Source organism: Triturus cristatus, chromosome 5_2 (genome assembly GCF_964204655.1).
Source record: "Triturus cristatus chromosome 5_2, aTriCri1.1, whole genome shotgun sequence".
In the NCBI taxonomy this organism is placed as follows: Eukaryota; Metazoa; Chordata; class Amphibia; order Caudata; family Salamandridae; genus Triturus; species Triturus cristatus.
The window spans coordinates 576,575,955-576,596,833 of NC_140588.1; the positions used below are offsets into that span (position 1 = coordinate 576,575,955).

General features: G+C 53.3%; 10 non-coding genes across 10 annotated transcripts; 8 read left to right on the forward strand and 2 right to left on the reverse strand.

Annotated features, from left to right (window-relative positions):
• Positions 1-982: 982 nt before the first annotated feature.
• On the forward strand, positions 983-1,065 carry TRNAL-UAA (transfer RNA leucine (anticodon UAA)). Its single transcript has one exon. It is a non-coding gene; the product is annotated as a tRNA-Leu (tRNA).
• A 3,358-nt stretch (positions 1,066-4,423) lies between these two features.
• TRNAE-CUC (transfer RNA glutamic acid (anticodon CUC)) lies at positions 4,424-4,495 on the reverse strand. The gene has a single exon. It is a non-coding gene; the product is annotated as a tRNA-Glu (tRNA).
• A 945-nt stretch (positions 4,496-5,440) lies between these two features.
• On the forward strand, positions 5,441-5,523 carry TRNAL-UAA (transfer RNA leucine (anticodon UAA)). Its single transcript has one exon. It is a non-coding gene; the product is annotated as a tRNA-Leu (tRNA).
• Positions 5,524-6,649: 1,126 nt separating this feature from the next.
• TRNAE-CUC (transfer RNA glutamic acid (anticodon CUC)) lies at positions 6,650-6,721 on the reverse strand. The gene has a single exon. It is a non-coding gene; the product is annotated as a tRNA-Glu (tRNA).
• A 945-nt stretch (positions 6,722-7,666) lies between these two features.
• On the forward strand, positions 7,667-7,749 carry TRNAL-UAA (transfer RNA leucine (anticodon UAA)). Its single transcript has one exon. It is a non-coding gene; the product is annotated as a tRNA-Leu (tRNA).
• A 2,143-nt stretch (positions 7,750-9,892) lies between these two features.
• Positions 9,893-9,975, forward strand: TRNAL-UAA (transfer RNA leucine (anticodon UAA)). The gene has a single exon. It is a non-coding gene; the product is annotated as a tRNA-Leu (tRNA).
• A 2,143-nt stretch (positions 9,976-12,118) lies between these two features.
• TRNAL-UAA (transfer RNA leucine (anticodon UAA)) lies at positions 12,119-12,201 on the forward strand. The gene has a single exon. It is a non-coding gene; the product is annotated as a tRNA-Leu (tRNA).
• Positions 12,202-14,344: 2,143 nt separating this feature from the next.
• Positions 14,345-14,427, forward strand: TRNAL-UAA (transfer RNA leucine (anticodon UAA)). The gene has a single exon. It is a non-coding gene; the product is annotated as a tRNA-Leu (tRNA).
• A 2,137-nt stretch (positions 14,428-16,564) lies between these two features.
• Positions 16,565-16,647, forward strand: TRNAL-UAA (transfer RNA leucine (anticodon UAA)). The gene has a single exon. It is a non-coding gene; the product is annotated as a tRNA-Leu (tRNA).
• A 2,143-nt stretch (positions 16,648-18,790) lies between these two features.
• Positions 18,791-18,873, forward strand: TRNAL-UAA (transfer RNA leucine (anticodon UAA)). The gene has a single exon. It is a non-coding gene; the product is annotated as a tRNA-Leu (tRNA).
• The last annotated feature ends 2,006 nt before the right edge of the window (positions 18,874-20,879 follow it).

Genomic DNA, 20,879 nt, shown 5'->3' on the forward strand with positions numbered 1-20,879 from the left:
TGAGAGCGCAGAATCCTAACCACTAGACCACCAGGGAACCCAGAGCCATACAGCAAAAGTTCCTACACTGCTCTCCTAGTGACAAAGCTCATGGGGGCTGAAAGCATATTTTATTCTACAGCGAATATGAATCAGAACTTGAAAAAACACTCATGATTCCACCAGACTGTTTGTCACTTCCAAGCACAGGCCATCCCCTCCCCCGTGCTACTGAACCGACGAATTCCTGTACAATCGGGATCCCCGGGAAATCACAAGAGGGACACCTAGTGGCCGCTGATAGCTCAAAGACAGCTGGTACACCTTCTCACACCTACCTCGTTATTCAGCTTGCTGGAAGAATACATTGCGAATGACCGATTCAAGAGTGCAAGGGAGAAGAGTGCTCCAAAGTAGATGTATACATCGCAGCCGGGTTTTCCAGCAATTTACCTTTCTGATGAGCTGGTACTGCACTTTACGCCCACATAGAGCACCTGACTGGGTGGGGGACTGCGTGCGCTTGAAGGTGGCTGAGGGCAATGGGAGCAAAGCAACCTGGGACACAGGGGACCCAGCCCCTTTCCTCTGCTTTCGTCTATAGGTCGGGGTGCCTTTTTAAGGACCTTCGATTAAAAAAAGCTGAGCTGCGTGGACAAATTACGCACGTCTACGTCTTAGAGGGATCTTCCCTGACCGGGAATCGAACCCGGGCCGCGGCGGTGAAAGCGCCGAATCCTAGCCACTAGACCACCAGGGAGGAGATGCTCTTGTGAGCCTGCCTTGCTCACTTCCTTATTGTGACTAAGCTAACTCCACTGTATAGATTGCCCATAAAGTACGAGTGGGGAAAAGTTAGGTGTCACACAGTGTGTTTGTCATAAGCAATTACCTTTATCCTCCTGCAAAAGCCTTTTTACTCTGCAATCACCTCTTGCTGGACAGCCTGCGCTGGAGCAGCCAGCATGAAAAGGGAGCTGAGTAAGGCAGGGCCTAGGGTCTCACCAGGGTGGCCGAGTGGTTAAGGCGTTGGACTTAAGATCCAATGGACAGTTGTCCGCATGGGTTCGAGCCCCATCCCTGGTATGGGTTTTCAGCGGGTGTGTAGGAACTTGCAGATGATTTTTTAAAGCATTTTCCTCTGCCCTCCTCACCCTCCCAGTGCCCTTCCTTAACAGTCCCAATTCACGTCTCAGCTGTGGGGTCTGCTGCTACTCTGCACTTAGCATGGATGCTTCCCAAAGCAATGCAGTGCCACCTACGCAGAGCCCCTGCTTAGAGAAATACACCTCCTATGTCTTTTCCCACTGAAGGGAGCAGGAGGAAGTACTTGCTTCCTGGGGAACATGGGCCTGCCACTGGAATTTGTTAACCCGCCTCTTGCGGATTTCTCCCCTTTCTTTGATTTACACCTGCAGGCTCTCCCTTGCCATCGGAGCAGGATCTGCTGATGCAGGCCCGGCTGGATCAAATGTGCAAAGGCTTGTCCCCAGGCCTCGGGAAAAAATTGAGCAGAGATTCCCGCCTCCGCCTCCGCCTCCTCTTGCCTTCCGAACGGGCTTCCAAACGGGCAATGCCCTGACGGGTCCCCCACGCCCCATCCTGCCCATGCCCACACCCCTGTATATGAGGGTGACCCATGTCCCTCACCCTCCATGCTCGAACGGAAGACACGTGTGTCCTGAGGGGAGCGCCAGACAGGCATTTCTCCGGCCAGGCAGACCCCTGCAGCACCCGTTAGGCTCCAAAGCCTGTACATTCCCAAGATGCCACTGGTCACTATGCAAATCAGACAGCCCTGGCCACACCCTCTCCGCCGCTGGGCTCTGCTGCTTTCGGTACGTGCAGCTCAGCTTTTTCTTACCCTGAACCAGACTTCCGTTTCAGCAAAAAGGTGGGTTGCAGTGGGTCCGGGATGCCATTTGGAGACAAAGCCTGCGGCCCTGTCAAAGATGACTTCCTGCCGCACACCATGTGGTCAGAAGCCTACGAAAAGAAGCGCACCTCGGAATACAGAATCTCACTTCCTCAAGAGCCTTGCACAAGAGATTTTCCTCCCGCCGAGGAAAGCAACTCAAAGGGAACCTTGCGAAAATCAAATTAGGAGCCAGATTGCGGGATGCTAGGCAAACTGTTTGTCAGAAAAGCAAATTCATTTTGAGAAGCCCTGACCTGCGGGAAGGAAAAGCATTCAAGGGCAGAAGAAGGACTGTTCCCTGACCGGGAATCGAACCCGGGCCGCGGCGGTGAGAGCGCAGAATCCTAACCACTAGACCACCAGGGAACCCAGAGCCATACAGCAAAAGTTCCTACACTGCTCTCCTAGTGACAAAGCTCATGGGGGCTGAAAGCATATTTTATTCTACAGCGAATATGAATCAGAACTTGAAAAAACACTCATGATTCCACCAGACTGTTTGTCACTTCCAAGCACAGGCCATCCCCTCCCCCGTGCTACTGAACCGACGAATTCCTGTACAATCGGGATCCCCGGGAAATCACAAGAGGGACACCTAGTGGCCGCTGATAGCTCAAAGACAGCTGGTACACCTTCTCACACCTACCTCGTTATTCAGCTTGCTGGAAGAATACATTGCGAATGACCGATTCAAGAGTGCAAGGGAGAAGAGTGCTCCAAAGTAGATGTATACATCGCAGCCGGGTTTTCCAGCAATTTACCTTTCTGATGAGCTGGTACTGCACTTTACGCCCACATAGAGCACCTGACTGGGTGGGGGACTGCGTGCGCATGAAGGTGGCTGAGGGCAATGGGAGCAAAGCAACCTGGGACACAGGGGACCCAGCCCCTTTCCTCTGCTTTCGTCTATAGGTCGGGGTGCCTTTTTAAGGACCTTCGATTAAAAAAAGCTGAGCTGCGTGGACAAATTACGCACGTCTACGTCTTAGAGGGATCTTCCCTGACCGGGAATCGAACCCGGGCCGCGGCGGTGAAAGCGCCGAATCCTAGCCACTAGACCACCAGGGAGGAGATGCTCTTGTGAGCCTGCCTTGCTCACTTCCTTATTGTGACTAAGCTAACTCCACTGTATAGATTGCCCATAAAGTACGAGTGGGGAAAAGTTAGGTGTCACACAGTGTGTTTGTCATAAGCAATTACCTTTATCCTCCTGCAAAAGCCTTTTTACTCTGCAATCACCTCTTGCTGGACAGCCTGCGCTGGAGCAGCCAGCATGAAAAGGGAGCTGAGTAAGGCAGGGCCTAGGGTCTCACCAGGGTGGCCGAGTGGTTAAGGCGTTGGACTTAAGATCCAATGGACAGTTGTCCGCATGGGTTCGAGCCCCATCCCCGGTATGGGTTTTCAGCGGGTGTGTAGGAACTTGCAGATGATTTTTTAAAGCATTTTCCTCTGCCCTCCTCACCCTCCCAGTGCCCTTCCTTAACAGTCCCAATTCACGTCTCAGCTGTGGGGTCTGCTGCTACTCTGCACTTAGCATGGATGCTTCCCAAAGCAATGCAGTGCCACCTACGCAGAGCCCCTGCTTAGAGAAATACACCTCCTATGTCTTTTCCCACTGAAGGGAGCAGGAGGAAGTACTTGCTTCCTGGGGAACATGGGCCTGCCACTGGAATTTGTTAACCCGCCTCTTGCGGATTTCTCCCCTTTCTTTGATTTACACCTGCAGGCTCTCCCTTGCCATCGGAGCAGGATCTGCTGATGCAGGCCCGGCTGGATCAAATGTGCAAAGGCTTGTCCCCAGGCCTCGGGAAAAAATTGAGCAGAGATTCCCGCCTCCGCCTCCGCCTCCGCCTCCTCTTGCCTTCCGAACGGGCTTCCAAACGGGCAATGCCCTGACGGGTCCCCCACGCCCCATCCTGCCCATGCCCACACCCCTGTATATGAGGGTGACCCATGTCCCTCACCCTCCATGCTCGAACGGAAGACACGTGTGTCCTGAGGGGAGCGCCAGACAGGCATTTCTCCGGCCAGGCAGACCCCTGCAGCACCCGTTAGGCTCCAAAGCCTGTACATTCCCAAGATGCCACTGGTCACTATGCAAATCAGACAGCCCTGGCCACACCCTCTCCGCCGCTGGGCTCTGCTGCTTTCGGTACGTGCAGCTCAGCTTTTTCTTACCCTGAACCAGACTTCCGTTTCAGCAAAAAGGTGGGTTGCAGTGGGTCCGGGATGCCATTTGGAGACAAAGCCTGCGGCCCTGTCAAAGATGACTTCCTGCCGCACACCATGTGGTCAGAAGCCTACGAAAAGAAGCGCACCTCGGAATACAGAATCTCACTTCCTCAAGAGCCTTGCACAAGAGATTTTCCTCCCGCCGAGGAAAGCAACTCAAAGGGAACCTTGCGAAAATCAAATTAGGAGCCAGATTGCGGGATGCTAGGCAAACTGTTTGTCAGAAAAGCAAATTCATTTTGAGAAGCCCTGACCTGCGGGAAGGAAAAGCATTCAAGGGCAGAAGAAGGACTGTTCCCTGACCGGGAATCGAACCCGGGCCGCGGCGGTGAGAGCGCCGAATCCTAACCACTAGACCACCAGGGAACCCACAGCCATACAGCAAAAGTTCCTACACTGCTCTCCTAGTGACAAAGCTCATGGGGGCTGAAAGCATATTTTATTCTACAGCGAATATGAATCAGAACTTGAAAAAACACTCATGATTCCACCAGACTGTTTGTCACTTCCAAGCACAGGCCATCCCCTCCCCCGTGCTACTGAACCGACGAATTCCTGTACAATCGGGATCCCCGGGAAATCACAAGAGGGACACCTAGTGGCCGCTGATAGCTCAAAGACAGCTGGTACACCTTCTCACACCTACCTCGTTATTCAGCTTGCTGGAAGAATACATTGCGAATGACCGATTCAAGAGTGCAAGGGAGAAGAGTGCTCCAAAGTAGATGTATACATCGCAGCCGGGTTTTCCAGCAATTTACCTTTCTGATGAGCTGGTACTGCACTTTACGCCCACATAGAGCACCTGACTGGGTGGGGGACTGCGTGCGCATGAAGGTGGCTGAGGGCAATGGGAGCAAAGCAACCTGGGACACAGGGGACCCAGCCCCTTTCCTCTGCTTTCGTCTATAGGTCGGGGTGCCTTTTTAAGGACCTTCGATTAAAAAAAGCTGAGCTGCGTGGACAAATTACGCACGTCTACGTCTTAGAGGGATCTTCCCTGACCGGGAATCGAACCCGGGCCGCGGCGGTGAAAGCGCCGAATCCTAGCCACTAGACCACCAGGGAGGAGATGCTCTTGTGAGCCTGCCTTGCTCACTTCCTTATTGTGACTAAGCTAACTCCACTGTATAGATTGCCCATAAAGTACGAGTGGGGAAAAGTTAGGTGTCACACAGTGTGTTTGTCATAAGCAATTACCTTTATCCTCCTGCAAAAGCCTTTTTACTCTGCAATCACCTCTTGCTGGACAGCCTGCGCTGGAGCAGCCAGCATGAAAAGGGAGCTGAGTAAGGCAGGACCTAGGGTCTCACCAGGGTGGCCGAGTGGTTAAGGCGTTGGACTTAAGATCCAATGGACAGTTGTCCGCATGGGTTCGAGCCCCATCCCTGGTATGGGTTTTCAGCGGGTGTGTAGGAACTTGCAGATGCTTTTTTAAAGCATTTTCCTCTGCCCTCCTCACCCTCCCAGTGCCCTTCCTTAACAGTCCCAATTCACGTCTCAGCTGTGGGGTCTGCTGCTACTCTGCACTTAGCATGGATGCTTCCCAAAGCAATGCAGTGCCACCTACGCAGAGCCCCTGCTTAGAGAAATACACCTCCTATGTCTTTTCCCACTGAAGGGAGCAGGAGGAAGTACTTGCTTCCTGGGGAACATGGGCCTGCCACTGGAATTTGTTAACCCGCCTCTTGCGGATTTCTCCCCTTTCTTTGATTTACACCTGCAGGCTCTCCCTTGCCATCGGAGCAGGATCTGCTGATGCAGGCCCGGCTGGATCAAATGTGCAAAGGCTTGTCCCCAGGCCTCGGGAAAAAATTGAGCAGAGATTCCCGCCTCCGCCTCCGCCTCCTCTTGCCTTCCGAACGGGCTTCCAAACGGGCAATGCCCTGACGGGTCCCCCACGCCCCATCCTGCCCATGCCCACACCCCTGTATATGAGGGTGACCCATGTCCCTCACCCTCCATGCTCGAACGGAAGACACGTGTGTCCTGAGGGGAGCGCCAGACAGGCATTTCTCCGGCCAGGCAGACCCCTGCAGCACCCGTTAGGCTCCAAAGCCTGTACATTCCCAAGATGCCACTGGTCACTATGCAAATCAGACAGCCCTGGCCACACCCTCTCCGCCGCTGGGCTCTGCTGCTTTCGGTACGTGCAGCTCAGCTTTTTCTTACCCTGAACCAGACTTCCGTTTCAGCAAAAAGGTGGGTTGCAGTGGGTCCGGGATGCCATTTGGAGACAAAGCCTGCGGCCCTGTCAAAGATGACTTCCTGCCGCACACCATGTGGTCAGAAGCCTACGAAAAGAAGCGCACCTCGGAATACAGAATCTCACTTCCTCAAGAGCCTTGCACAAGAGATTTTCCTCCCGCCGAGGAAAGCAACTCAAAGGGAACCTTGCGAAAATCAAATTAGGAGCCAGATTGCGGGATGCTAGGCAAACTGTTTGTCAGAAAAGCAAATTCATTTTGAGAAGCCCTGACCTGCGGGAAGGAAAAGCATTCAAGGGCAGAAGAAGGACTGTTCCCTGACCGGGAATCGAACCCGGGCCGCGGCGGTGAGAGCGCCGAATCCTAACCACTAGACCACCAGGGAACCCACAGCCATACAGCAAAAGTTCCTACACTGCTCTCCTAGTGACAAAGCTCATGGGGGCTGAAAGCATATTTTATTCTACAGCGAATATGAATCAGAACTTGAAAAAACACTCATGATTCCACCAGACTGTTTGTCACTTCCAAGCACAGGCCATCCCCTCCCCCGTGCTACTGAACCGACGAATTCCTGTACAATCGGGATCCCCGGGAAATCACAAGAGGGACACCTAGTGGCCGCTGATAGCTCAAAGACAGCTGGTACACCTTCTCACACCTACCTCGTTATTCAGCTTGCTGGAAGAATACATTGCGAATGACCGATTCAAGAGTGCAAGGGAGAAGAGTGCTCCAAAGTAGATGTATACATCGCAGCCGGGTTTTCCAGCAATTTACCTTTCTGATGAGCTGGTACTGCACTTTACGCCCACATAGAGCACCTGACTGGGTGGGGGACTGCGTGCGCATGAAGGTGGCTGAGGGCAATGGGAGCAAAGCAACCTGGGACACAGGGGACCCAGCCCCTTTCCTCTGCTTTCGTCTATAGGTCGGGGTGCCTTTTTAAGGACCTTCGATTAAAAAAAGCTGAGCTGCGTGGACAAATTACGCACGTCTACGTCTTAGAGGGATCTTCCCTGACCGGGAATCGAACCCGGGCCGCGGCGGTGAAAGCGCCGAATCCTAGCCACTAGACCACCAGGGAGGAGATGCTCTTGTGAGCATGCCTTGCTCACTTCCTTATTGTGACTAAGCTAACTCCACTGTATAGATTGCCCATAAAGTACGAGTGGGGAAAAGTTAGGTGTCACACAGTGTGTTTGTCATAAGCAATTACCTTTATCCTCCTGCAAAAGCCTTTTTACTCTGCAATCACCTCTTGCTGGACAGCCTGCGCTGGAGCAGCCAGCATGAAAAGGGAGCTGAGTAAGGCAGGACCTAGGGTCTCACCAGGGTGGCCGAGTGGTTAAGGCGTTGGACTTAAGATCCAATGGACAGTTGTCCGCATGGGTTCGAGCCCCATCCCTGGTATGGGTTTTCAGCGGGTGTGTAGGAACTTGCAGATGCTTTTTTAAAGCATTTTCCTCTGCCCTCCTCACCCTCCCAGTGCCCTTCCTTAACAGTCCCAATTCACGTCTCAGCTGTGGGGTCTGCTGCTACTCTGCACTTAGCATGGATGCTTCCCAAAGCAATGCAGTGCCACCTACGCAGAGCCCCTGCTTAGAGAAATACACCTCCTATGTCTTTTCCCACTGAAGGGAGCAGGAGGAAGTACTTGCTTCCTGGGGAACATGGGCCTGCCACTGGAATTTGTTAACCCGCCTCTTGCGGATTTCTCCCCTTTCTTTGATTTACACCTGCAGGCTCTCCCTTGCCATCGGAGCAGGATCTGCTGATGCAGGCCCGGCTGGATCAAATGTGCAAAGGCTTGTCCCCAGGCCTCGGGAAAAAATTGAGCAGAGATTCCCGCCTCCGCCTCCGCCTCCTCTTGCCTTCCGAACGGGCTTCCAAACGGGCAATGCCCTGACGGGTCCCCCACGCCCCATCCTGCCCATGCCCACACCCCTGTATATGAGGGTGACCCATGTCCCTCACCCTCCATGCTCGAACGGAAGACACGTGTGTCCTGAGGGGAGCGCCAGACAGGCATTTCTCCGGCCAGGCAGACCCCTGCAGCACCCGTTAGGCTCCAAAGCCTGTACATTCCCAAGATGCCACTGGTCACTATGCAAATCAGACAGCCCTGGCCACACCCTCTCCGCCGCTGGGCTCTGCTGCTTTCGGTACGTGCAGCTCAGCTTTTTCTTACCCTGAACCAGACTTCCGTTTCAGCAAAAAGGTGGGTTGCAGTGGGTCCGGGATGCCATTTGGAGACAAAGCCTGCGGCCCTGTCAAAGATGACTTCCTGCCGCACACCATGTGGTCAGAAGCCTACGAAAAGAAGCGCACCTCGGAATACAGAATCTCACTTCCTCAAGAGCCTTGCACAAGAGATTTTCCTCCCGCCGAGGAAAGCAACTCAAAGGGAACCTTGCGAAAATCAAATTAGGAGCCAGATTGCGGGATGCTAGGCAAACTGTTTGTCAGAAGAGCAAATTCATTTTGAGAAGCCCTGACCTGCGGGAAGGAAAAGCATTCAAGGGCAGAAGAAGGACTGTTCCCTGACCGGGAATCGAACCCGGGCCGCGGCGGTGAGAGCGCAGAATCCTAACCACTAGACCACCAGGGAACCCAGAGCCATACAGCAAAAGTTCCTACACTGCTCTCCTAGTGACAAAGCTCATGGGGGCTGAAAGCATATTTTATTCTACAGCGAATATGAATCAGAACTTGAAAAAACACTCATGATTCCACCAGACTGTTTGTCACTTCCAAGCACAGGCCATCCCCTCCCCCGTGCTACTGAACCGACGAATTCCTGTACAATCGGGATCCCCGGGAAATCACAAGAGGGACACCTAGTGGCCGCTGATAGCTCAAAGACAGCTGGTACACCTTCTCACACCTACCTCGTTATTCAGCTTGCTGGAAGAATACATTGCGAATGACCGATTCAAGAGTGCAAGGGAGAAGAGTGCTCCAAAGTAGATGTATACATCGCAGCCGGGTTTTCCAGCAATTTACCTTTCTGATGAGCTGGTACTGCACTTTACGCCCACATAGAGCACCTGACTGGGTGGGGGACTGCGTGCGCTTGAAGGTGGCTGAGGGCAATGGGAGCAAAGCAACCTGGGACACAGGGGACCCAGCCCCTTTCCTCTGCTTTCGTCTATAGGTCGGGGTGCCTTTTTAAGGACCTTCGATTAAAAAAAGCTGAGCTGCGTGGACAAATTACGCACGTCTACGTCTTAGAGGGATCTTCCCTGACCGGGAATCGAACCCGGGCCGCGGCGGTGAAAGCGCCGAATCCTAGCCACTAGACCACCAGGGAGGAGATGCTCTTGTGAGCCTGCCTTGCTCACTTCCTTATTGTGACTAAGCTAACTCCACTGTATAGATTGCCCATAAAGTACGAGTGGGGAAAAGTTAGGTGTCACACAGTGTGTTTGTCATAAGCAATTACCTTTATCCTCCTGCAAAAGCCTTTTTACTCTGCAATCACCTCTTGCTGGACAGCCTGCGCTGGAGCAGCCAGCATGAAAAGGGAGCTGAGTAAGGCAGGGCCTAGGGTCTCACCAGGGTGGCCGAGTGGTTAAGGCGTTGGACTTAAGATCCAATGGACAGTTGTCCGCATGGGTTCGAGCCCCATCCCTGGTATGGGTTTTCAGCGGGTGTGTAGGAACTTGCAGATGATTTTTTAAAGCATTTTCCTCTGCCCTCCTCACCCTCCCAGTGCCCTTCCTTAACAGTCCCAATTCACGTCTCAGCTGTGGGGTCTGCTGCTACTCTGCACTTAGCATGGATGCTTCCCAAAGCAATGCAGTGCCACCTACGCAGAGCCCCTGCTTAGAGAAATACACCTCCTATGTCTTTTCCCACTGAAGGGAGCAGGAGGAAGTACTTGCTTCCTGGGGAACATGGGCCTGCCACTGGAATTTGTTAACCCGCCTCTTGCGGATTTCTCCCCTTTCTTTGATTTACACCTGCAGGCTCTCCCTTGCCATCGGAGCAGGATCTGCTGATGCAGGCCCGGCTGGATCAAATGTGCAAAGGCTTGTCCCCAGGCCTCGGGAAAAAATTGAGCAGAGATTCCCGCCTCCGCCTCCGCCTACTCTTGCCTTCCGAACGGGCTTCCAAACGGGCAATGCCCTGACGGGTCCCCCACGCCCCATCCTGCCCATGCCCACACCCCTGTATATGAGGGTGACCCATGTCCCTCACCCTCCATGCTCGAACGGAAGACACGTGTGTCCTGAGGGGAGCGCCAGACAGGCATTTCTCCGGCCAGGCAGACCCCTGCAGCACCCGTTAGGCTCCAAAGCCTGTACATTCCCAAGATGCCACTGGTCACTATGCAAATCAGACAGCCCTGGCCACACCCTCTCCGCCGCTGGGCTCTGCTGCTTTCGGTACGTGCAGCTCAGCTTTTTCTTACCCTGAACCAGACTTCCGTTTCAGCAAAAAGGTGGGTTGCAGTGGGTCCGGGATGCCATTTGGAGACAAAGCCTGCGGCCCTGTCAAAGATGACTTCCTGCCGCACACCATGTGGTCAGAAGCCTACGAAAAGAAGCGCACCTCGGAATACAGAATCTCACTTCCTCAAGAGCCTTGCACAAGAGATTTTCCTCCCGCCGAGGAAAGCAACTCAAAGGGAACCTTGCGAAAATCAAATTAGGAGCCAGATTGCGGGATGCTAGGCAAACTGTTTGTCAGAAAAGCAAATTCATTTTGAGAAGCCCTGACCTGCGGGAAGGAAAAGCATTCAAGGGCAGAAGAAGGACTGTTCCCTGACCGGGAATCGAACCCGGGCCGCGGCGGTGAGAGCGCAGAATCCTAACCACTAGACCACCAGGGAACCCAGAGCCATACAGCAAAAGTTCCTACACTGCTCTCCTAGTGACAAAGCTCATGGGGGCTGAAAGCATATTTTATTCTACAGCGAATATGAATCAGAACTTGAAAAAACACTCATGATTCCACCAGACTGTTTGTCACTTCCAAGCACAGGCCATCCCCTCCCCCGTGCTACTGAACCGACGAATTCCTGTACAATCGGGATCCCCGGGAAATCACAAGAGGGACACCTAGTGGCCGCTGATAGCTCAAAGACAGCTGGTACACCTTCTCACACCTACCTCGTTATTCAGCTTGCTGGAAGAATACATTGCGAATGACCGATTCAAGAGTGCAAGGGAGAAGAGTGCTCCAAAGTAGATGTATACATCGCAGCCGGGTTTTCCAGCAATTTACCTTTCTGATGAGCTGGTACTGCACTTTACGCCCACATAGAGCACCTGACTGGGTGGGGGACTGCGTGCGCATGAAGGTGGCTGAGGGCAATGGGAGCAAAGCAACCTGGGACACAGGGGACCCAGCCCCTTTCCTCTGCTTTCGTCTATAGGTCGGGGTGCCTTTTTAAGGACCTTCGATTAAAAAAAGCTGAGCTGCGTGGACAAATTACGCACGTCTACGTCTTAGAGGGATCTTCCCTGACCGGGAATCGAACCCGGGCCGCGGCGGTGAAAGCGCCGAATCCTAGCCACTAGACCACCAGGGAGGAGATGCTCTTGTGAGCCTGCCTTGCTCACTTCCTTATTGTGACTAAGCTAACTCCACTGTATAGATTGCCCATAAAGTACGAGTGGGGAAAAGTTAGGTGTCACACAGTGTGTTTGTCATAAGCAATTACCTTTATCCTCCTGCAAAAGCCTTTTTACTCTGCAATCACCTCTTGCTGGACAGCCTGCGCTGGAGCAGCCAGCATGAAAAGGGAGCTGAGTAAGGCAGGGCCTAGGGTCTCACCAGGGTGGCCGAGTGGTTAAGGCGTTGGACTTAAGATCCAATGGACAGTTGTCCGCATGGGTTCGAGCCCCATCCCTGGTATGGGTTTTCAGCGGGTGTGTAGGAACTTGCAGATGATTTTTTAAAGCATTTTCCTCTGCCCTCCTCACCCTCCCAGTGCCCTTCCTTAACAGTCCCAATTCACGTCTCAGCTGTGGGGTCTGCTGCTACTCTGCACTTAGCATGGATGCTTCCCAAAGCAATGCAGTGCCACCTACGCAGAGCCCCTGCTTAGAGAAATACACCTCCTATGTCTTTTCCCACTGAAGGGAGCAGGAGGAAGTACTTGCTTCCTGGGGAACATGGGCCTGCCACTGGAATTTGTTAACCCGCCTCTTGCGGATTTCTCCCCTTTCTTTGATTTACACCTGCAGGCTCTCCCTTGCCATCGGAGCAGGATCTGCTGATGCAGGCCCGGCTGGATCAAATGTGCAAAGGCTTGTCCCCAGGCCTCGGGAAAAAATTGAGCAGAGATTCCCGCCTCCGCCTCCGCCTCCTCTTGCCTTCCGAACGGGCTTCCAAACGGGCAATGCCCTGACGGGTCCCCCACGCCCCATCCTGCCCATGCCCACACCCCTGTATATGAGGGTGACCCATGTCCCTCACCCTCCATGCTCGAACGGAAGACACGTGTGTCCTGAGGGGAGCGCCAGACAGGCATTTCTCCGGCCAGGCAGACCCCTGCAGCACCCGTTAGGCTCCAAAGCCTGTACATTCCCAAGATGCCACTGGTCACTATGCAAATCAGACAGCCCTGGCCACACCCTCTCCGCCGCTGGGCTCTGCTGCTTTCGGTACGTGCAGCTCAGCTTTTTCTTACCCTGAACCAGACTTCCGTTTCAGCAAAAAGGTGGGTTGCAGTGCGTCCGGGATGCCATTTGGAGATAAAGCCTGCGGCCCTGTCAAAGATGACTTCCTGCCGCACACCATGTGGTCAGAAGCCTACGAAAAGAAGCGCACCTCGGAATACAGAATCTCACTTCCTCAAGAGCCTTGCACAAGAGATTTTCCTCCCGCCGAGGAAAGCAACTCAAAGGGAACCTTGCGAAAATCAAATTAGGAGCCAGATTGCGGGATGCTAGGCAAACTGTTTGTCAGAAAAGCAAATTCATTTTGAGAAGCCCTGACCTGCGGGAAGGAAAAGCATTCAAGGGCAGAAGAAGGACTGTTCCCTGACCGGGAATCGAACCCAGGCCGCGGTGGTGAGAGCGCCGAATCCTAACCACTAGACCACCAGGGAACCCACAGCCATACTGCAAAAGTTCCTACACTGCTCTCCTAGTGACAAAGCTCATGGGGGCTGAAAGCATATTTTATTCTACAGCGAATATGAATCAGAACTTGAAAAAACACTCATGATTCCACCAGACTGTTTGTCACTTCCAAGCACAGGCCATCCCCTCCCCCGTGCTACTGAACCGACGAATTCCTGTACAATCGGGATCCCCGGGAAATCACAAGAGGGACACCTAGTGGCCGCTGATAGCTCAAAGACAGCTGGTACACCTTCTCACACCTACCTCGTTATTCAGCTTGCTGGAAGAATACATTGCGAATGACCGATTCAAGAGTGCAAGGGAGAAGAGTGCTCCAAAGTAGATGTATACATCGCAGCCGGGTTTTCCAGCAATTTACCTTTCTGATGAGCTGGTACTGCACTTTACGCCCACATAGAGCACCTGACTGGGTGGGGGACTGCGTGCGCATGAAGGTGGCTGAGGGCAATGGGAGCAAAGCAACCTGGGACACAGGGGACCCAGCCCCTTTCCTCTGCTTTCGTCTATAGGTCGGGGTGCCTTTTTAAGGACCTTCGATTAAAAAAAGCTGAGCTGCGTGGACAAATTACGCACGTCTACGTCTTAGAGAGATCTTCCCTGACCGGGAATCGAACCCGGGCCGCGGCGGTGAAAGCGCCAAATCCTAGCCACTAGACCACCAGGGAGGAGATGCTCTTGTGAGCCTGCCTTGCTCACTTCCTTATTGTGACTAAGCTAACTCCACTGTATAGATTGCCCATAAAGTACGAGTGGGGAAAAGTTAGGTGTCACACAGTGTGTTTGTCATAAGCAATTACCTTTATCCTCCTGCAAAAGCCTTTTTACTCTGCAATCACCTCTTGCTGGACAGCCTGCGCTGGAGCAGCCAGCATGAAAAGGGAGCTGAGTAAGGCAGGGCCTAGGGTCTCACCAGGGTGGCCGAGTGGTTAAGGCGTTGGACTTAAGATCCAATGGACAGTTGTCCGCATGGGTTCGAGCCCCATCCCTGGTATGGGTTTTCAGCGGGTGTGTAGGAACTTGCAGATGCTTTTGTAAAGCATTTTCCTCTGCCCTCCTCACCCTCCCAGTGCCCTTCCTTAACAGTCCCAATTCACGTCTCAGCTGTGGGGTCTGCTGCTACTCTGCACTTAGCATGGATGCTTCCCAAAGCAATGCAGTGCCACCTACGCAGAGCCCCTGCTTAGAGAAATACACCTCCTATGTCTTTTCCCACTGAAGGGAGCAGGAGGAAGTACTTGCTTCCTGGGGAACATGGGCCTGCCACTGGAATTTGTTAACCCGCCTCTTGCGGATTTCTCCCCTTTCTTTGATTTACACCTGCAGGCTCTCCCTTGCCATCGGAGCAGGATCTGCTGATGCAGGCCCTGCAGGATCAAATGTGCAAAGGCTTGTCCCCAGGCCTCGGGAAAAAATTGAGCAGAGATTCCCACCTCCGCCTCCTCTTGCCTTCCGAACGGGCTTCCAAACGGGCAATGCCCTGACGGGTCCCCCACGCCCCATCCTGCCCATGCCCACACCCCTGTATATGAGGGTGACCCATGTCCCTCACCCTCCATGCTCGAACGGAAGACACGTGTGTCCTGAGGGGAGCGCCAGACAGGCATTTCTCCGGCCAGGCAGACCCCTGCAGCACCCGTTAGGCTCCAAAGCCTGTACATTCCCAAGATGCCACTGGTCACTATGCAAATCAGACAGCCCTGGCCACACCCTCTCCGCCGCTGGGCTCTGCTGCTTTCGGTACGTGCAGCTCAGCTTTTTCTTACCCTGAACCAGACTTCCATTTCAGCAAAAAGGTGGGTTGCAGTGGGTCCGGGATGCCATTTGGAGACAAAGCCTGCGGCCCTGTCAAAGATGACTTCCTGCCGCACACCATGTGGTCAGAAGCCTACGAAAAGAAGCGCACCTCGGAATACAGAATCTCACTTCCTCAAGAGCCTTGCACAAGAGATTTTCCTCCCGCCGAGGAAAGCAACTCAAAGGGAACCTTGCGAAAATCAAATTAGGAGCCAGATTGCGGGATGCTAGGCAAACTGTTTGTCAGAAAAGCAAATTCATTTTGAGAAGCCCTGACCTGCGGGAAGGAAAAGCATTCAAGGGCAGAAGAAGGACTGTTCCCTGACCGGGAATCGAACCCGGGCCGCGGCGGTGAGAGCGCAGAATCCTAACCACTAGACCACCAGGGAACCCAGAGCCATACAGCAAAAGTTCCTACACTGCTCTCCTAGTGACAAAGCTCATGGGGGCTGAAAGCATATTTTATTCTACAGCGAATATGAATCAGAACTTGAAAAAACACTCATGATTCCACCAGACTGTTTGTCACTTCCAAGCACAGGCCATCCCCTCCCCCGTGCTACTGAACCGACGAATTCCTGTACAATCGGGATCCCCGGGAAATCACAAGAGGGACACCTAGTGGCCGCTGATAGCTCAAAGACAGCTGGTACACCTTCTCACACCTACCTCGTTATTCAGCTTGCTGGAAGAATACATTGCGAATGACCGATTCAAGAGTGCAAGGGAGAAGAGTGCTCCAAATTAGATGTATACATCGCAGCCGGGTTTTCCAGCAATTTACCTTTCTGATGAGCTGGTACTGCACTTTACGCCCACATAGAGCACCTGACTGGGTGGGGGACTGCGTGCGCATGAAGGTGGCTGAGGGCAATGGGAGCAAAGCAACCTGGGACACAGGGGACCCAGCCCCTTTCCTCTGCTTTCGTCTATAGGTCGGGGTGCCTTTTTAAGGACCTTCGATTAAAAAAAGCTGAGCTGCGTGGACAAATTACGCACGTCTACGTCTTAGAGGGATCTTCCCTGACCGGGAATCGAACCCGGGCCGCGGCGGTGAAAGCGCCGAATCCTAGCCACTAGACCACCAGGGAGGAGATGCTCTTGTGAGCCTGCCTTGCTCACTTCCTTATTGTGACTAAGCTAACTCCACTGTATAGATTGCCCATAAAGTACGAGTGGGGAAAAGTTAGGTGTCACACAGTGTGTTTGTCATAAGCAATTACCTTTATCCTCCTGCAAAAGCCTTTTTACTCTGCAATCACCTCTTGCTGGACAGCCTGCGCTGGAGCAGCCAGCATGAAAAGGGAGCTGAGTAAGGCAGGGCCTAGGGTCTCACCAGGGTGGCCGAGTGGTTAAGGCGTTGGACTTAAGATCCAATGGACAGTTGTCCGCATGGGTTCGAGCCCCATCCCTGGTATGGGTTTTCAGCGGGTGTGTAGGAACTTGCAGATGATTTTTTAAAGCATTTTCCTCTGCCCTCCTCACCCTCCCAGTGCCCTTCCTTAACAGTCCCAATTCACGTCTCAGCTGTGGGGTCTGCTGCTACTCTGCACTTAGCATGGATGCTTCCCAAAGCAATGCAGTGCCACCTACGCAGAGCCCCTGCTTAGAGAAATACACCTCCTATGTCTTTTCCCACTGAAGGGAGCAGGAGGAAGTACTTGCTTCCTGGGGAACATGGGCCTGCCACTGGAATTTGTTAACCCGCCTCTTGCGGATTTCTCCCCTTTCTTTGATTTACACCTGCAGGCTCTCCCTTGCCATCGGAGCAGGATCTGCTGATGCAGGCCCGGCTGGATCAAATGTGCAAAGGCTTGTCCCCAGGCCTCGGGAAAAAATTGAGCAGAGATTCCCGCCTCCGCCTCCGCCTCCTCTTGCCTTCCGAACGGGCTTCCAAACGGGCAATGCCCTGACGGGTCCCCCACGCCCCATCCTGCCCATGCCCACACCCCTGTATATGAGGGTGACCCATGTCCCTCACCCTCCATGCTCGAACGGAAGACACGTGTGTCCTGAGGGGAGCGCCAGACAGGCATTTCTCCGGCCAGGCAGACCCCTGCAGCACCCGTTAGGCTCCAAAGCCTGTACATTCCCAAGATGCCACTGGTCACTATGCAAATCAGACAGCCCTGGCCACACCCTCTCCGCCGCTGGGCTCTGCTGCTTTCGGTACGTGCAGCTCAGCTTTTTCTTACCCTGAACCAGACTTCCGTTTCAGCAAAAAGGTGGGTTGCAGTGCGTCCGGGATGCCATTTGGAGATAAAGCCTGCGGCCCTGTCAAAGATGACTTCCTGCCGCACACCATGTGGTCAGAAGCCTACGAAAAGAAGCGCACCTCGGAATACAGAATCTCACTTCCTCAAGAGCCTTGCACAAGAGATTTTCCTCCCGCCGAGGAAAGCAACTCAAAGGGAACCTTGCGAAAATCAAATTAGGAGCCAGATTGCGGGATGCTAGGCAAACTGTTTGTCAGAAAAGCAAATTCATTTTGAGAAGCCCTGACCTGCGGGAAGGAAAAGCATTCAAGGGCAGAAGAAGGACTGTTCCCTGACCGGGAATCGAACCCAGGCCGCGGTGGTGAGAGCGCCGAATCCTAACCACTAGACCACCAGGGAACCCACAGCCATACTGCAAAAGTTCCTACACTGCTCTCCTAGTGACAAAGCTCATGGGGGCTGAAAGCATATTTTATTCTACAGCGAATATGAATCAGAACTTGAAAAAACACTCATGATTCCACCAGACTGTTTGTCACTTCCAAGCACAGGCCATCCCCTCCCCCGTGCTACTGAACCGACGAATTCCTGTACAATCGGGATCCCCGGGAAATCACAAGAGGGACACCTAGTGGCCGCTGATAGCTCAAAGACAGCTGGTACACCTTCTCACACCTACCTCGTTATTCAGCTTGCTGGAAGAATACATTGCGAATGACCGATTCAAGAGTGCAAGGGAGAAGAGTGCTCCAAAGTAGATGTATACATCGCAGCCGGGTTTTCCAGCAATTTACCTTTCTGATGAGCTGGTACTGCACTTTACGCCCACATAGAGCACCTGACTGGGTGGGGGACTGCGTGCGCATGAAGGTGGCTGAGGGCAATGGGAGCAAAGCAACCTGGGACACAGGGGACCCAGCCCCTTTCCTCTGCTTTCGTCTATAGGTCGGGGTGCCTTTTTAAGGACCTTCGATTAAAAAAAGCTGAGCTGCGTGGACAAATTACGCACGTCTACGTCTTAGAGAGATCTTCCCTGACCGGGAATCGAACCCGGGCCGCGGCGGTGAAAGCGCCAAATCCTAGCCACTAGACCACCAGGGAGGAGATGCTCTTGTGAGCCTGCCTTGCTCACTTCCTTATTGTGACTAAGCTAACTCCACTGTATAGATTGCCCATAAAGTACGAGTGGGGAAAAGTTAGGTGTCACACAGTGTGTTTGTCATAAGCAATTACCTTTATCCTCCTGCAAAAGCCTTTTTACTCTGCAATCACCTCTTGCTGGACAGCCTGCGCTGGAGCAGCCAGCATGAAAAGGGAGCTGAGTAAGGCAGGGCCTAGGGTCTCACCAGGGTGGCCGAGTGGTTAAGGCGTTGGACTTAAGATCCAATGGACAGTTGTCCGCATGGGTTCGAGCCCCATCCCTGGTATGGGTTTTCAGCGGGTGTGTAGGAACTTGCAGATGCTTTTGTAAAGCATTTTCCTCTGCCCTCCTCACCCTCCCAGTGCCCTTCCTTAACAGTCCCAATTCACGTCTCAGCTGTGGGGTCTGCTGCTACTCTGCACTTAGCATGGATGCTTCCCAAAGCAATGCAGTGCCACCTACGCAGAGCCCCTGCTTAGAGAAATACACCTCCTATGTCTTTTCCCACTGAAGGGAGCAGGAGGAAGTACTTGCTTCCTGGGGAACATGGGCCTGCCACTGGAATTTGTTAACCCGCCTCTTGCGGATTTCTCCCCTTTCTTTGATTTACACCTGCAGGCTCTCCCTTGCCATCGGAGCAGGATCTGCTGATGCAGGCCCTGCAGGATCAAATGTGCAAAGGCTTGTCCCCAGGCCTCGGGAAAAAATTGAGCAGAGATTCCCACCTCCGCCTCCTCTTGCCTTCCGAACGGGCTTCCAAACGGGCAATGCCCTGACGGGTCCCCCACGCCCCATCCTGCCCATGCCCACACCCCTGTATATGAGGGTGACCCATGTCCCTCACCCTCCATGCTCGAACGGAAGACACGTGTGTCCTGAGGGGAGCGCCAGACAGGCATTTCTCCGGCCAGGCAGACCCCTGCAGCACCCGTTAGGCTCCAAAGCCTGTACATTCCCAAGATGCCACTGGTCACTATGCAAATCAGACAGCCCTGGCCACACCCTCTCCGCCGCTGGGCTCTGCTGCTTTCGGTACGTGCAGCTCAGCTTTTTCTTACCCTGAACCAGACTTCCATTTCAGCAAAAAGGTGGGTTGCAGTGGGTCCGGGATGCCATTTGGAGACAAAGCCTGCGGCCCTGTCAAAGATGACTTCCTGCCGCACACCATGTGGTCAGAAGCCTACGAAAAGAAGCGCACCTCGGAATACAGAATCTCACTTCCTCAAGAGCCTTGCACAAGAGATTTTCCTCCCGCCGAGGAAAGCAACTCAAAGGGAACCTTGCGAAAATCAAATTAGGAGCCAGATTGCGGGATGCTAGGCAAACTGTTTGTCAGAAAAGCAAATTCATTTTGAGAAGCCCTGACCTGCGGGAAGGAAAAGCATTCAAGGGCAGAAGAAGGACTGTTCCCTGACCGGGAATCGAACCCGGGCCGCGGCGGTGAGAGCGCAGAATCCTAACCACTAGACCACCAGGGAACCCAGAGCCATACAGCAAAAGTTCCTACACTGCTCTCCTAGTGACAAAGCTCATGGGGGCTGAAAGCATATTTTATTCTACAGCGAATATGAATCAGAACTTGAAAAAACACTCATGATTCCACCAGACTGTTTGTCACTTCCAAGCACAGGCCATCCCCTCCCCCGTGCTACTGAACCGACGAATTCCTGTACAATCGGGATCCCCGGGAAATCACAAGAGGGACACCTAGTGGCCGCTGATAGCTCAAAGACAGCTGGTACACCTTCTCACACCTACCTCGTTATTCAGCTTGCTGGAAGAATACATTGCGAATGACCGATTCAAGAGTGCAAGGGAGAAGAGTGCTCCAAAGTAGATGTATACATCGCAGCCGGGTTTTCCAGCAATTTACCTTTCTGATGAGCTGGTACTGCACTTTACGCCCACATAGAGCACCTGACTGGGTGGGGGACTGCGTGCGCATGAAGGTGGCTGAGGGCAATGGGAGCAAAGCAACCTGGGACACAGGGGACCCAGCCCCTTTCCTCTGCTTTCGTCTATAGGTCGGGGTGCCTTTTTAAGGACCTTCGATTAAAAAAAGCTGAGCTGCGTGGACAAATTACGCACGTCTACGTCTTAGAGGGATCTTCCCTGACCGGGAATCGAACCCGGGCCGCGGCGGTGAAAGTGCCGAATCCTAGCCACTAGACCACCAGGGAGGAGATGCTCTTGTGAGCCTGCCTTGCTCACTTCCTTATTGTGACTAAGCTAACTCCACTGTATAGATTGCCCATAAAGTACGAGTGGGGAAAAGTTAGGTGTCACACAGTG